General features: G+C 41.7%; 1 long non-coding RNA gene across 1 annotated transcript in view; it reads right to left on the bottom strand.

Moving 5' to 3' along the window:
• LOC123505490 overlaps window positions 1-12,231 on the bottom strand; it is a 20,372-nt gene extending 8,141 nt beyond the window's left edge. The window contains exons 1-2 of the long non-coding RNA XR_006675159.1: window positions 12,105-12,231; window positions 7,272-7,420 (exon numbers count right to left, since the gene is read on the bottom strand). This is a non-coding gene — a long non-coding RNA (uncharacterized LOC123505490). The remainder of the gene's footprint in view (window positions 1-7,271; window positions 7,421-12,104) is intronic.
• Window positions 12,232-14,100: the final 1,869 nt, after the last annotated feature.

The raw sequence follows: 14,100 nt of genomic DNA, 5'->3' as shown, positions 1-14,100 counted from the left end.
TCCTCCTTTATTTCTTCTTTTTCCTCCTTCTGCTACTATTATCTACACACCTGAAACTAAAACATACGAAAACACTTAAAATCACTAGATATTAGGCAAAATATTGACGAACTGCGGGCTTGGAAAAAAGAGGCGCCAGCCTGAGGCTATGATGAGTCACCATCTGGGCCGTGGTCATCCGAGAGAACGGGAGCGGGAATGACTCGGCTAAATTACGTAAATAATTTGATTTCAAAAATGACTTTTAATAAAAGCGAAGCCACGGCCGAATGCTTGTTATTTTATGACGTGATAAATACTTAAACAAATTTTCAAAATATCAAAATATCTCCAGCTTAACTGGTTTTTAAAAATTTATAAATTAAGTACGATAAAAGTACAAAAACATTTTAACCCATAAATCTCTTAAAACGTCCTGTAAAGTCAAGCCATTTTCACTTGGCGAGTATTTTATCACATTTCACGGAGTCTGAGCTATCTTTTGGGGCATTCTACATCGAGTTAGACCAAGAAGCAGAAACGTGAGCAAAAAAAATAAAGAAAAAATAAGAGCTTTTTACATCATCACCAAACACCATTTCAAAGTCCCCATATTTCACTCAATAGATTAATTTCACACTTAAAAGAGCACAGACGATTGTATGATATCATAAAGACCCACTTATACCATGAAATAAAAAATCTCAATATTCCAAATGGGAAATTTTGACCGTTAAAAAGCCTTTAACATACGCTATAAAACACCACATATTTACCCAGCACAGGCGCGGAACACACTTCAAACACGACGAAACATTTATAGAAACCATAAAAACATACCATGGAAGCGCAATATTACCGTCAGGAAATATTCGAAAAAAAAAAGTATTTGACCCAGCAGGCTGGCGATAGAAGGGTGATGGCGTGGGTAGGGTGATGGCTAGGGGACCGCCGGGGGAAGGCGGCCCGGAGAAAACCCCGGGAACAATGGCGGCACGACATCCATATATAGTCTTTATCATCTCACCAAACTAAAATTAAGCCACAGAGAGAATTTTTGACCATAGGATATTAAATACTACACTGGTGGCTGCATTCTGACACATCTTTGGCCTATAGTAAGTGAAGGAAACAAATATCAGAGGATAGTACAGACGCCTTGCACTTTTTTCATGGTCCTTATACCATTACTTTAAAATATTTACGTACTGTTTTCACTCTCATATGTAAAGGAAACCTAACATTAAGTGAATAGCCTTATAAATACCTTTAATAGACGAAGATTAGGCAGTGTGGAGTGTTGTGGCGAAGGCTTGCCAATGCTTCTTTTGCTGTTGGTGCTATATGCTTGGTGCTCCTTGAAAATTGTCGGTAATATAGCAACACTTCCCTTTATTTTTGTGTGTGTGTGTGTCTGTGTGTGTGTGTGTATCTATGGGTGTGTGTGTGCGTGTGTCAGTATAGCCACCACTGTTGTCACCACCACCGCTACAAGATTACTGCAGTACTTCCGTAGCAAAAGGTTGTCTGTGAAGACAGGACGCATGTTTATGATAACTATATTACTACATCTCTTATTAATGAGACTCTATGCTTATACAAATACTACATGTCGATTTATTGGTTATTGTGACATCTTTCTCTTCGTTATCGTGTCCAGCTTTTGTTACTTTGTCAAAGCAGGAAATATTAAATTGTATCTATTCGTAGAGCGAGTATTGGCAACTCCCACGAGGCAAGAAACAAGGTGCTTAAAAGGCAGACTATAGCATTTCTCTCATTCTCTATTTCTATCGCCTGATATACGAATATTTGACAATAAACCAGGATGAAAGGATACTAAGCAGAAGAATATAGACATTTTTCTATCTACATACACATCCAACTTGTTGATTATATACGAATTCATTGACTTATCTATCTGCCTACCTATCCATCTATGTTTGTTTTATCCAACTGTCCATTTACATATCTATCAACCTATAAATACATCCGCCTATTCATCTATCATCAGGGAAGCATGTAAATACCACCACCACCACCACCACTGCTGCTAGTACCCGCACCAACCGACATTCGCCCTCACGAACGGCAGCGTGTCAGTAATAGGGTGTGGGCGTGGGAGTGGGCGTGGGTGGAGGCCTGAGTAAGATATACGTGGTGTCAGGCGCTTATCCGATTCCCTTTTCCTCTGTCGTCTTCAGAGGTTCTCTACACACTTGTCAGGCCGCTACACGTGCACACTCCCATACCGTAATACATGCTGGGCTAAGCGCGCCACACACCACCTACGGCACACTTCTTAGCGCCAACGTACCGCGCGCTGCCTTTTTGTGCCAAGGACCAACGCCGTCAGTCAACCACCTAGTCAGTCAATCAACAAGATAATCAGTCAGTCAGTCAGTGTGTCAGCCATTCAGTCAGTTATTCAGTCAGCCAGCCAAACAGTAAATCAACCAATCAGTCACTCAGCTAAACAGTCAGTCAGTCAGTCAGTCAGTCAGTTAGTCATTCAGTCAGACAGTGAATCAGTAAGTCCTTCCATCAGTCAGTCAGTGAATCTATTAGTTAGACAGGCAATCTATCTCTCAATCCGTCAATCTATCAGCCAGTCAGTCAGTCAATCAATATTCACGATGTAAAACAAGCAAACACACCAGCAATAATTACCTCCACAATCACCACCACCACCACCACCACCAATACACAACACACTGACACCACCAACATCAACACTTTCTGAAGGTGCCTACTGACTTACTGCATTTCCACGCATTGTTTCATCGTTTCGTATCACATTATAATACGATACGGTGCAACAGGGTATTGTACCCACTGTTTCCTATCCGCGTGGTGTATCATCGTTGAGTGATGCAACAGTGTCATTCAGTTTCTTCCTGACCGTAGCCATGAGTGCAAATATGCAGTTGTCTGTGGCCGCGTTTAGTTTTATTCATAAACATCAAATCAGTAGAAGGAAGTGAGAGCGACGGCGTTGGTGGGTGTCTACACTCTATGCATGTATGCACATGTTCAATGGAACAACTACTACGTTGGCTGACTTAATATCCAGCATGTGACGGAACTGTATAAAAATTTGACAAAGATACACACAACTGATTTTGAATTTCTTTTCAATTGGGGTCAAAATTGGAAAGATACTCGTGCCCGTCCACGACAACAATGAATTTGCAACGGGACAATGCCATGCTGTCCCACACACACACACACACACACACACACACACACACACACACACACACACACGAGGGTTAGTGAGTTGTGTATCATTCCTTAGAGATGCCACCGAAAGACCGACAAATGGCTCATCGAACCCGCTCCGTATTATATTTTGGAACGCAACGGTGCAGCGCTATCCTGTCAACACTGCTGCGTAACGATGATACGATACGTGGAAATGAAACAAGTGTGTACCCGCCTTAATCACAACACAAACAATATTCATATACAGTGTTACACCCACAAACCTGACCGCCGCAGCTCCACCGCCCGTCTAGTCCAGCGGGGTGGTCAGTCAGCCAGCCAGCCGAGATGACTGAGCGGTGGACTAACCTTCCTTCAAGACGTGTTTGTGTCCGTGGTGGAAAAAGGAACTCATGGTGATGGTGGTGGTGGTGGTGGACAGGATTCAGGTAGAGGAGTGAGTGAGCGAGTGAGTGAGGAAGAGGACAGGATAGAATAGAAGAAAAAGGAAAAATAAAACCATCTTATTAAAACACACCATTTGTCTCCGTCTACACTGCATTGTGGGTAAGGGTACGTGATCAATACTGAAAGACTTCGAGGGTACATCACATTAAAAAGTTGAGAAGAAGAAGAATTAACCTGTGCAGAAGCGAGGTGAAATGTGTGTTAAGGTTCCGTGCTGTATTTAATTAAGTCTCTAGAAATGAAAGATCTTGGTACACCAGACAATTATGTTTTGCTCTATATTATGATGTCAGTCGTATAAACTCAAGTAACTATAAAGAAATACCATGGTAGAATAAGAACAGAAAATACTGGTAGGAGTAAAACCCTGGCAAATCAATAGATACATCGTAATACAGTGTTTAGAGACGATTACTCTGTACCGCGAGACGATACTGACTCTCTCCTGCGAACACTGAAATTGTGACAGTTTGGGTCCTCTCCTATTGATATTAATCAAAGTATTGCGATTTATTCACAATAGTAATATATTACACTCCGACGGAACACGGGCCTAATGTGTTTGAGATGTGGCATTTGTTATAGTACATTTCGCTCTATATAGCGACTGTTTAGGACTAAAAAACTGTAGCTTCAGGTAGATATTCAATAATGTTATCTATCGATTTTCAGTCTTAAAGTAGGGAAAATTACGAATATTGATGCATTTCTTTTATAGTCCTCCTTGCTTCTCGAAAAGGTGCACGAATTTAGAAAAGGTTGAAGAACACTAAACTGTACCCTGAAAAAATACAGTAAAAGAGATAAGATAAAAATGACCAACATCTCTATTATTACGGAGGCTAATAATAATACCAAGACTAATTAAGTAATTCAGAGATAACGAAACGAACGACGATCACGAGAGCTTCCACGATAACAGTGTACGATAAGATTTGATTCCAGATTCCTCGATAGCGCTCCGAGTTTCCAAGATAACAATGGCATTCCAGTTTCCTCGATAGCGATGCAAGTTTCCAAAATGACGATGCCTTTCCATGATAAAGATGCCCTTCCAGTTTCCAAGATAATAATGCGAGTTTCCACGATCAAGATGCAATTCCAGTTTCCACGGGAACGATGCGGGTTTCCACGATGTCGATGCGGTTCCAGTCCTCACGATGCGATTTCAAGACACAATATTGAAGTCCACTTGCCTACACAGGTACTGGGACGAACCCTTTCACCCCGTAAGGATCCACCCAACACCCTTGAGTGCGAGTAAAGTGACGCTGCCACCTTCCTGCGCTGCAATTGAAGTCCACTTGCCTACACAGGTGCTGGGATGAACCCTTTCACCCGTAAGGGTCCATCCCACACCCTTAGGTGCGAGGAGAGTGGCGCTGCCACCTCACTGCGACGCAATTGAAGTTCACTTGCCTACACAGGTACTGGGGCGAACCCTTTCACCCGTAAGAGTTCACCCCAGACCCGTGAGTGCGAGGAGGTGACGCTGCCACCTTACTGCGCCTCACACGGGTAGCCATGAGCATAACCCGCACACTCCACTCCCCAAACACTGTCAGTGAGTCCTTTTCACCCCGTAAAGGACCACTGGTACAGTCAGTGCCTGGCTCATGGCGCACAGCGTGCCCTCGTTCATGGCGAGTTGTTCAGCCCGATGTCATTATAAGCAGAGGTCCTGTACACACCACCAGACTCTATGCAAGGAGCCCTTATCACCCTTAAAGGCCCTCACGGCATCATCTGATGGACGGTAGACACGGCACCCTGCTTAAGGCGACGCCTTGCCTAGTATGAGGCGCTGCAAGTTGACGACAACCAGTGAGCTTGAAGCCGCGAAGGAAAATGAGTCCACGCTAACAATGGGATTCCACGACAGGTTGCGATTCCAGTGTCCACGGTACAGATGTGTTTGTTGAGGATAACGATCCGTTTATCGAGGCTAACAGTGCGGCGATGGCGATGGCGAAACGATCCAAAGTATTACCTACACAGGTACTGGGACGAAACTTTTACCCAGAAAGGGTCAACCCCAGTCCGTGGTTATGAGCAGTGACGATGCAACCTTGCAATGCCTCACACAGGTCGCCATGAGCAATGACCCGCCACACACCACTCCCCAAACGCTGTCATGAAGTGAGTCCTTTTTACCTAACCTAACCTAACCTAACCTAATCTAACCTAACCTAACCTAACCTAACCTAACCTAACCTAACGTAAAGGACCACTGGTACTGTCAGTGCCTGGCTCATGGCGCACAGCGTGCCCTCGTTCATGGCGAGTTGTTCAGCCCGGTGTCATTATAAGCAGAGGTCCCGTACACACCACTCACCATCATATTCTATGCAAGGAGCCCTTATCACCCCTTTAGGGCCCCTCACGGTACCATCCGGTGAGTGGTAGACATTGATCTCTTGCTTATGGCGACCCTTGCCTAGTGTGATGCGCTGCAAGTGGACGACTAGTAGTGAAGCTTGAGGCCACCAAGGAAAAGCAGGACCTGCAGCCAGTTCCCTGCCTTGGGCCCCAGGCCGGACCCGACGGCCACCTCCTTCCCCGTGCGGCGCCCAAAGGCCGTCACGGCCCTCAAACATCTTTAGGCCGAAAGTTCTCAATCGTCGTTTTAATTTTGATTCGAATATAAAATCGTCGATGGTAAATGAAAAATAGCTTTGGTGTGAAAGTGTGCAAGAGTTAGCTGATTAATGAAACAATGTGAGGCAGCTTTGCTCCGGAGTATTTAGTGTACTTTGCATGTTGCTGCCTTGAATGTGTACGTGTTTGTAGGTAACTGGATAGAAACAGTAGACCAATGGTAGTTGTGTAGCTATTGGGGAACTTTGAAAATTAGTTAAGCTTCTGGATAGAGTGGATGAGTGCACACAGGTTTGCGTGTCTTATACATAAACTGCCACTTGTAAACATAAATTTTTCTATTTCATGCTCTTAGAAAAAGCAAACTTAGTTTTCTTTATTTCCTGATCACAATGACGTGTAAATATCAATGTTTCAATCATAAGGAAACACTAGGAGAGGACCCAAACTCCCGTTGAAGTTGCCAGATTCAACAGATATCGTAATATTTCATAGAAAAGATGGTCAACTGCATATCGTATATTTTGGATATTCTTTTGTCACATAAGGAGATATCAAGATAGGTAAAGTATTTCTAAACATGTATCTACGACAAAAACGCTATAATAGTAGAGTTAGGTTATAACTATGCATTGTGTTTTTTATATACCATCTTGCTCTATTCCTGGAACAAAGATTACTTCTTCCTCAATTGATAGCTCGAAGTTAGTTTGATATTTTCTTTCCTTCTAGGTTAGTAAGTAGACTACAAGACACCATGAACCTATGAAGCCCGTAAATGAGATTATTTTCATAACTTAGAAATCAAAGTCTGATAATGAGATTGTCTATTGCCAACCAAACCGTTCTGCATAGACGTCTTCAGCGTCATAGAGACCTAATGATGTTAGCTCATGGACAGTGGCCATCCTGACAGCGCGAAACCACAGGGGGTTCATAAGAAGATTTCCAGGGGTACTTAGATGGCTGATCTAATAAAATCCTTTGCAGTGCCATTGCACAACAAACAACAAACACCACACCTTACTTTACTCACATTTCTAGAGCAGAACACGGAGATACAGGCCTGCCCGACCTCAGTGAAAAGCTGCGGCCAGTTAGCGTGGTGAAAGGTGTGGGTAACCTGCGCCGTGACTTCACCACCCATATCCTCCGACACGTCCACCTCAAACTGAAACACACGAAATGCACTCAAAACATACTTATAACACTCAAAACAGCTGCAACACTAATGAACATGTTTGAAATTCCCCAAATATATCCCAAAACTAACAGTATGCATTATAAAGAACGTTAGGATTAAAAGAGACACTTACCTAAATATTAAAGAGATAGAGAGAGAGAGAGAGAGAGAGAGAGAGAGAGAGAGAGAGAGAGAGAGAGAGAGAGAGAGAGAGAGAGAGAGAGAGAGAGAGAGAGAGAGAGAGAGAGAGAGAGAGAGAGAGAGAGAGAGAGAGAGAGAAGGTTGTTTACTAGAAGTGTCAGCTTGCTGCGTCTAACTGTTACAAAGACTATCTCCATCTTATTCTGGTCATTCATGCACTATATAAAGCAGAGTTCAATATAATTACCTTCCAGCGAGTCATCAACTGGCAGCCGCAGCGACAACACCTCCTCTCTTCGCTCTCTACTACGGACCACAACCACGCGCTCCCAAACCCAAGCGCTCTTCCCAGCCCGCTCTCTGACTGGCTGAGGGTTGTAGCTCGCTTACACACACTCTAACCGGCCGAGTCTGGAAACTGGTACCTTAGCGACCAAGTTGACAGATAAGGCTACGGTACAAGTAATAGAGCACTGGTCAGCTGCCTGGCATTTCTGCTAAAGTCCTGCATCAGGGGGACTCCCACTGGGGGGTTCTGCCCAGGCAATAAGCCCTGTGTTCCGGGGACTCCCTCAGGGTTGAGTCCCGCCCAGGCACCTTTCTCCTCCTACTAATTCCTTCTCTTTTCGCCTTTAGTGTCCTCCAGGTGGTGAAGGTGAACCCTGCGGCTTGCACAAGGGGGGCACCTAGTGTGCTGCCTTAAGCCACCTGGATCAGGTCAGGCAAAAGCTTGGTTGGGAACAGGCGCAGTTCAGGCCGGTTACGACAGCTGTTAGCAGCTGGGCTGGTAAACTGAACTGCTTAGGCAGGCTTCTCTTTACCATCTTTCCCTAGCTGTGTCGTCTGTTGGGCCCAGGCCCCCTTTTAGGATTATTTATTTTTGTGTACATGTACTTTCTACCTTGCATTTATTCTTGCTGTTGAAACATGAGACACAATGGCTAGAATAAAGGTTAAATGTAAAAGTCCTAATGAGAAAGGTAAAAAACTCAAGCTCATAGAGATTCTATGTAAAAAGGATATTGAAATCAGTAGGATTTTCAACACCCACGATGGATTTGTGGTACTGACCTCAACGAACATCATGCTGATAGTATATTTACCACTGAAACCAAACACGAACTATCTGACAATGATTTCACACCTATCCTGCCTCCAGATCTAAAAGCCAAAAAAAGCGTGATCATTCCCAGAGTGGATGATCTCGTTTACGAAAAACAGCGATTGAAATAGGCGAAGAACTCATCAGGAAAAACGACTGGATAAAGAGGAGGAAATTGAACACATATACAAATTTCCCAACTCACCAACAATAAAGATCACATTTACCTTAACCTCACTCGCAAAACTATGCACTGAAAAGGTCTAAAAGCCTTTCAAATTAGCATCCCGCACACGAAATAAAACTTGAAACATATATTCATATCCAATGCTGTATGCGATGCTACGCTATGGAAGACCACCACATTAACGAATGCCCCATGAATAGAGAATATAAGGTGTGCTCAGAGTGTAGCAAAGAAGGACACGTGTGGCACCAATGTCAGGAGCCAAATAAGAAATGCTTAAACTGTGGGAAAACCACAGTACCCTGGCAATGAAATGCCCAAAAAGGAAAGAAATAATAAAAAACAAAAGAACACAACAAAACACAACATACGCTGACATAACAAGGACTAAAGCTCCAAGCAATTTACAAAACTACACCATCCCCAAAATTAGCAAAGAAGAAATACTTAAAATTCACATTTGCGTAGCTTTACGCTCAAAATAAAACCAAGAAAAGCCAGGGTCATATGCAGCCGAACTTAATAAAATTTTAACTGCAAACAGCTTACCTAACATCATTATACCTGAAGACTCTTCGAAACACCTATGAATACCACCATGAATCATGACACCACTCAACAAGACACACCTACAACACCTAAGGTCTTGAGTAGACAAAGAGTTCAAGCAACACTAGTTTAAACTATGAAACCACCCCTAAAAGAAGCTAGATGCTAAAGATCTGGGCTTGAACTTTTACTACCAAGGAAAACGGATGGCCACAAAACTTTTCAACTGTGGAACTCATCAAAGAAGTCAGAAATAAAAAAAATCAAATGGACGTATACAAATAATAAATATGAAGAAGAATCCATCCTGCGAAAAGCTGAAAAAGGCGAAATAAACATGACAAAATGTTTCTTCATAATAGAAAAGATGAATTTAGGAAAATCAGGCCGGGACTTATTCAGGAACGCTCACCTTTAGAATATCGCGACCACGCACAAAAGACTCTTCACCACTAAACACAACATCAAAATAATCCAGCACAATATCCTGAATTGGAAAACAAACAAAGTATCACTACTACCCTACTTTCTTGAAAATGACCCGGATATTCTTTTATTAAATAGTCATGGTTTGAAAAATAACGAAGAGTTAAAGATCCCAGGATACCGAGTTTACAAAATAAATTTTACTGAAGACATATACGATGGTTCTGCAATAGGTATAAAACATAACATAAAACATAAATTATTTGATATCTTTGACACTGATTTTTTAGCTATAGAAATTAACACAAGTTTAGGATGTACACACTATACACTAATGACCTTCCCCCACCAGAACATGGATGCCTAACCACAATGTATGCAGATGACATCACCCAGATAATAACAACACCAAGCAAATCGAAACTAATGATGAGAGCTAAAGTTGAAAGAGAAGTTGAAAGAATAAATAAATTCGAAAAGAAATGGAAAATTAGAACAAGTGAAGAAAAATTCAAAATCATACCTTTGGCGCAGCTTAAAACAAAGAACATAACTGTTAATGGAAAGGTCATTGAAACCAGCAAGGGTGGAAAACTACTAGGTCTCAACATAACAAATACAGGCTTTGTAGGACATATAACGAAAACAATAAACAAAGGAAATGGTATATTATCACAACTAAGAAGATTTAGCAATTTAACACCTAAAATTAAAACTACACTAGTCAAAACACTTTTAATTCCAGTCATGGAGTACCCTTCCATCCCTATTTGTATAGCCTCAAAGACACAATAAAGAAAAATGCAAACAGTTTTAAACAAAGCGTTACGATTTATCAACTGTAATGAACCAGACCAATTGAACTCTTATAATCTACACATAAAATATAACATCACCTTTAAACATATCTAACCATCATAAAGCGCAAAAAACATGGGAAATAATAAGATTAAGCGAACCCGAACAGTATGAAATGCTAGTTACACCCTATGACAACACACATACATGGTTCCCTAAATCAAGCAATATAACTGAAATGGATGAACCACAACCAATAGTCACATGAATAATCTTACACTTAAAAAAAAAAAAAAAAAAAAAAATGTGTTAATACTAACAATAATATTAGAAATTAATATAATTGTAATACTAACTTTATTTGATTGATAATGGTTACTTAAATTAGTTAATAAGTAAACAAATATTATATAACAATAGCAGTATTTTAATATATAACTAATTATACAAGCAAACAAATATATAAACAAATCACTAGCAAAGTGGTCAAGCCCACTATCTATTATTCTCTTACTTTCTTTCACCCATTCTCTTAACCACACTTTCTCTTTAGCTAGCTCTCTTTCTTCACCCCTTTATTCTAAAAAAAAAAAAAAAAAAAAAAAAAATTACCTTCCAGCAGTACACCTCTCCATCCCCTTTTGTGTTTCTTGTTAATGCAGGCACCAGTTATAATGGTATAAAGTGCTTATACCTTATTTCAAAGTGTGGTGCGCACCATGGTTAATGTACCGCACAAATAGCCCTATTCAGAAACGATTTGCACTCTCACGACGCCTATTTCCAAAGGCTCTAATAGAAGATACTCATGTTTTCAAGGGTATTTTTGTGGTTTTGGTGATGGACTAGATTTCTAATTAATCATAAGGAGAAACTGTCTTGAAAACCCAGCTAGTTGTCTAAAGGGGACTTGAAAAATTGTCGTGGTGAAAAAGCAAGGCGTTTCTGAATATGGCCAATGTCACTCACTCACGAACTCTGCTTACGGCCAAATAACCTTCAACCACCATCGTTAAGTTTTGACACCTTCGAGGGCAGAGTCTGCACACTTTGCTGGTTAATGGCACACACACACACACACACACACACACACACACAGTAGGCCAAGAAAAGGTCGACCGTGTGGACGTGTCAAACACCTACAGTACACAACCACCCTCCCACTCAATGTAACTACCATACGCCTAATTAATTACCTTAACTACCCTCCACCAGCTAATTGTTCACATGTGAGTCTTTCAGTGCACGACACACCTTCCTAGTACAGCCTGTCCATCCCGTCACTGTCCCATACCCGTCCCATCACTAAGGACACTGTGGCACCATTAATTAACTACCTTTCACTATCCAATCACTCCCACACGTCACGTCACCCCTTCAGTGCATTATTATACAGATTTCTAGTCAATTATCTGCCCCATTACCGTCCCATCATGTTCCTGTTACCTCCACTCTATTAACAGACTCACCCTTTCACTGAGCAGGTGGAGCTGGTAGACTAGGTGGGGCAAGCGGGGCGGTCACCGTTTTCCCAGGTCTCGTGTCTGGTGATGAAATGGACGTCTGGTCACTGATTGTGGTGGTGGTGGTGGGCAGTTGCCAAATGGAAATATTCTAACTCACCAGATCCACCTTGAAAAGCCGCTAAAAGATCGCTAAATCACTTTTGTACATGGTACAAATCTTCCTAGACGAAGTAAGTGGCTTGACTTACACATAGGCTAATCAGTATAGGGCCCCGTTGACTCTAATAAGGAACATTTATCCCTCCCAGTGACGCAGAGCAAACTGGTCTAGAGAGCCCTACTCGCCACCCTCTCATCACTTGCTTTTTAAATCCGATTGATAATTAATTGATTGATTGATAAGTTTATTGTTGAAGCAATGTATACACCATCGAAATGTTGTCCATTTCCCTATTAATGAAGCTATCACATTACCAGTTTATCTATCTATCCATCTACACACAAGCATGTAAATATCTCCACCAGCACCGCCAACACCACCCACACCTAACCACCTTCGCCATCATGGACGGGAATGTGTCAGTTTACACATTACTACTAGTATTTCCATGCAACTATATTGTGGCATCATATCACCTCAGACGCTGTGGGGCCATGCAACAAACTGTTTACTAATTTCACTTCACTTGCAAACCAGATATTGTTTTGCATCTCTTTCAACTGATAGGAAAACAGGTCGATACATTATGCATTTTATTATATCAAGAGACATTGTGTTACCATTAGAAATATATAGGAATATCATTCACAAGATATCGTCATATCAATAGGTATGAAAAATAAATACAAGTAACAAAAACTGCACCACGTTACAAGGCATTGGCCAGACACTTAAATTAAGTATTGCATTGAAAGACTCACAAAACATCATCTTCGGTAACACGTAACAATACCTTTGTGTTTCACAACAGAAAACAAAAAAGACACTTTTGTGGTTGTATCTTCAAGACACAAGAAGGAACAGGTTCTTGTGATCACTACAGACACAGCCACGTGTACATCACACCTTGCAATACTGTGAGTGAGAAGCATTCCACTACTACTACTACTACCCTTAACAACTACTACTTGGTACAAATTTACTGTCATGGCCTGGCAGCAAGACACATCGTGTGATCATCCACCGTGACGCACAGCTAGCCGTTGATGTGTGACTAGGCAGCATGCTCGCTACACCTCACTAAGAAGATGGCGTCTCCTAACAAGGAACGTTATCACTAAGTGTTTCTCCATGCATGGTGAATTCCAACATGGAGTGAACACGTTGGTCATTTGGTGCTTAAGCCATAAACGATTATGATGGGTGACAGGAATGATGGGTGATGAGCAGAGGAATCGTGACCCAAGAGGTTACCTTCCTCTCTTGGTCTACACTCTCCTTTTTTAAATACTATATACATATGTACACTGTACACCCCTATTACCATGTTATGCATAACTTTTAAATATTACGGTTTTATGCTGCTTTAGATAAGGCATTGCAAAAAACCTTACCCACTACATATTTACAACTGTCTACAAATTCTACAAATTTATCCACCCAATCTACAAATGGTCAATGAAATACACTACACCAGTGATGAAGATCTGTGGCCAACCTTCAGAACTTCATTGGTACGTCTCCAAGAATCACCCTTTTCTTCTTCCTCTTCCTGTTCCTCTGGCAACACCGGCAGTAGAAGCAGTCTGGTGTCTGTTGTATGTCGTGCACGCTCACTCCAAAAACTTGCCTCACTTCTTTGGCGTTAGTAGTACTGAATCCTGGAACAAGAGATGGAACAATATTGAAATGGCGTCCTCCTCAATGCCTGTTGTCTTGTAGTACACAGGGTTGGGGAAGGATTGTGGATGATGTAACGATAAGGATGGTATGTTAAGGAGAGCCAAGGTGGATCGGGTTTGCGTGGGTGGCTCTGTAGGCCTAAAGGAAAACTGCCGT

The sequence above is a fragment of the Portunus trituberculatus genome, chromosome 18 (assembly GCF_017591435.1).
Source record: "Portunus trituberculatus isolate SZX2019 chromosome 18, ASM1759143v1, whole genome shotgun sequence".
Classification (NCBI taxonomy): domain Eukaryota; kingdom Metazoa; phylum Arthropoda; class Malacostraca; order Decapoda; family Portunidae; genus Portunus; species Portunus trituberculatus.
Note: the sequence above shows the minus strand (reverse complement) of the source record. Positions and strands in the feature narration are given on the sequence as shown.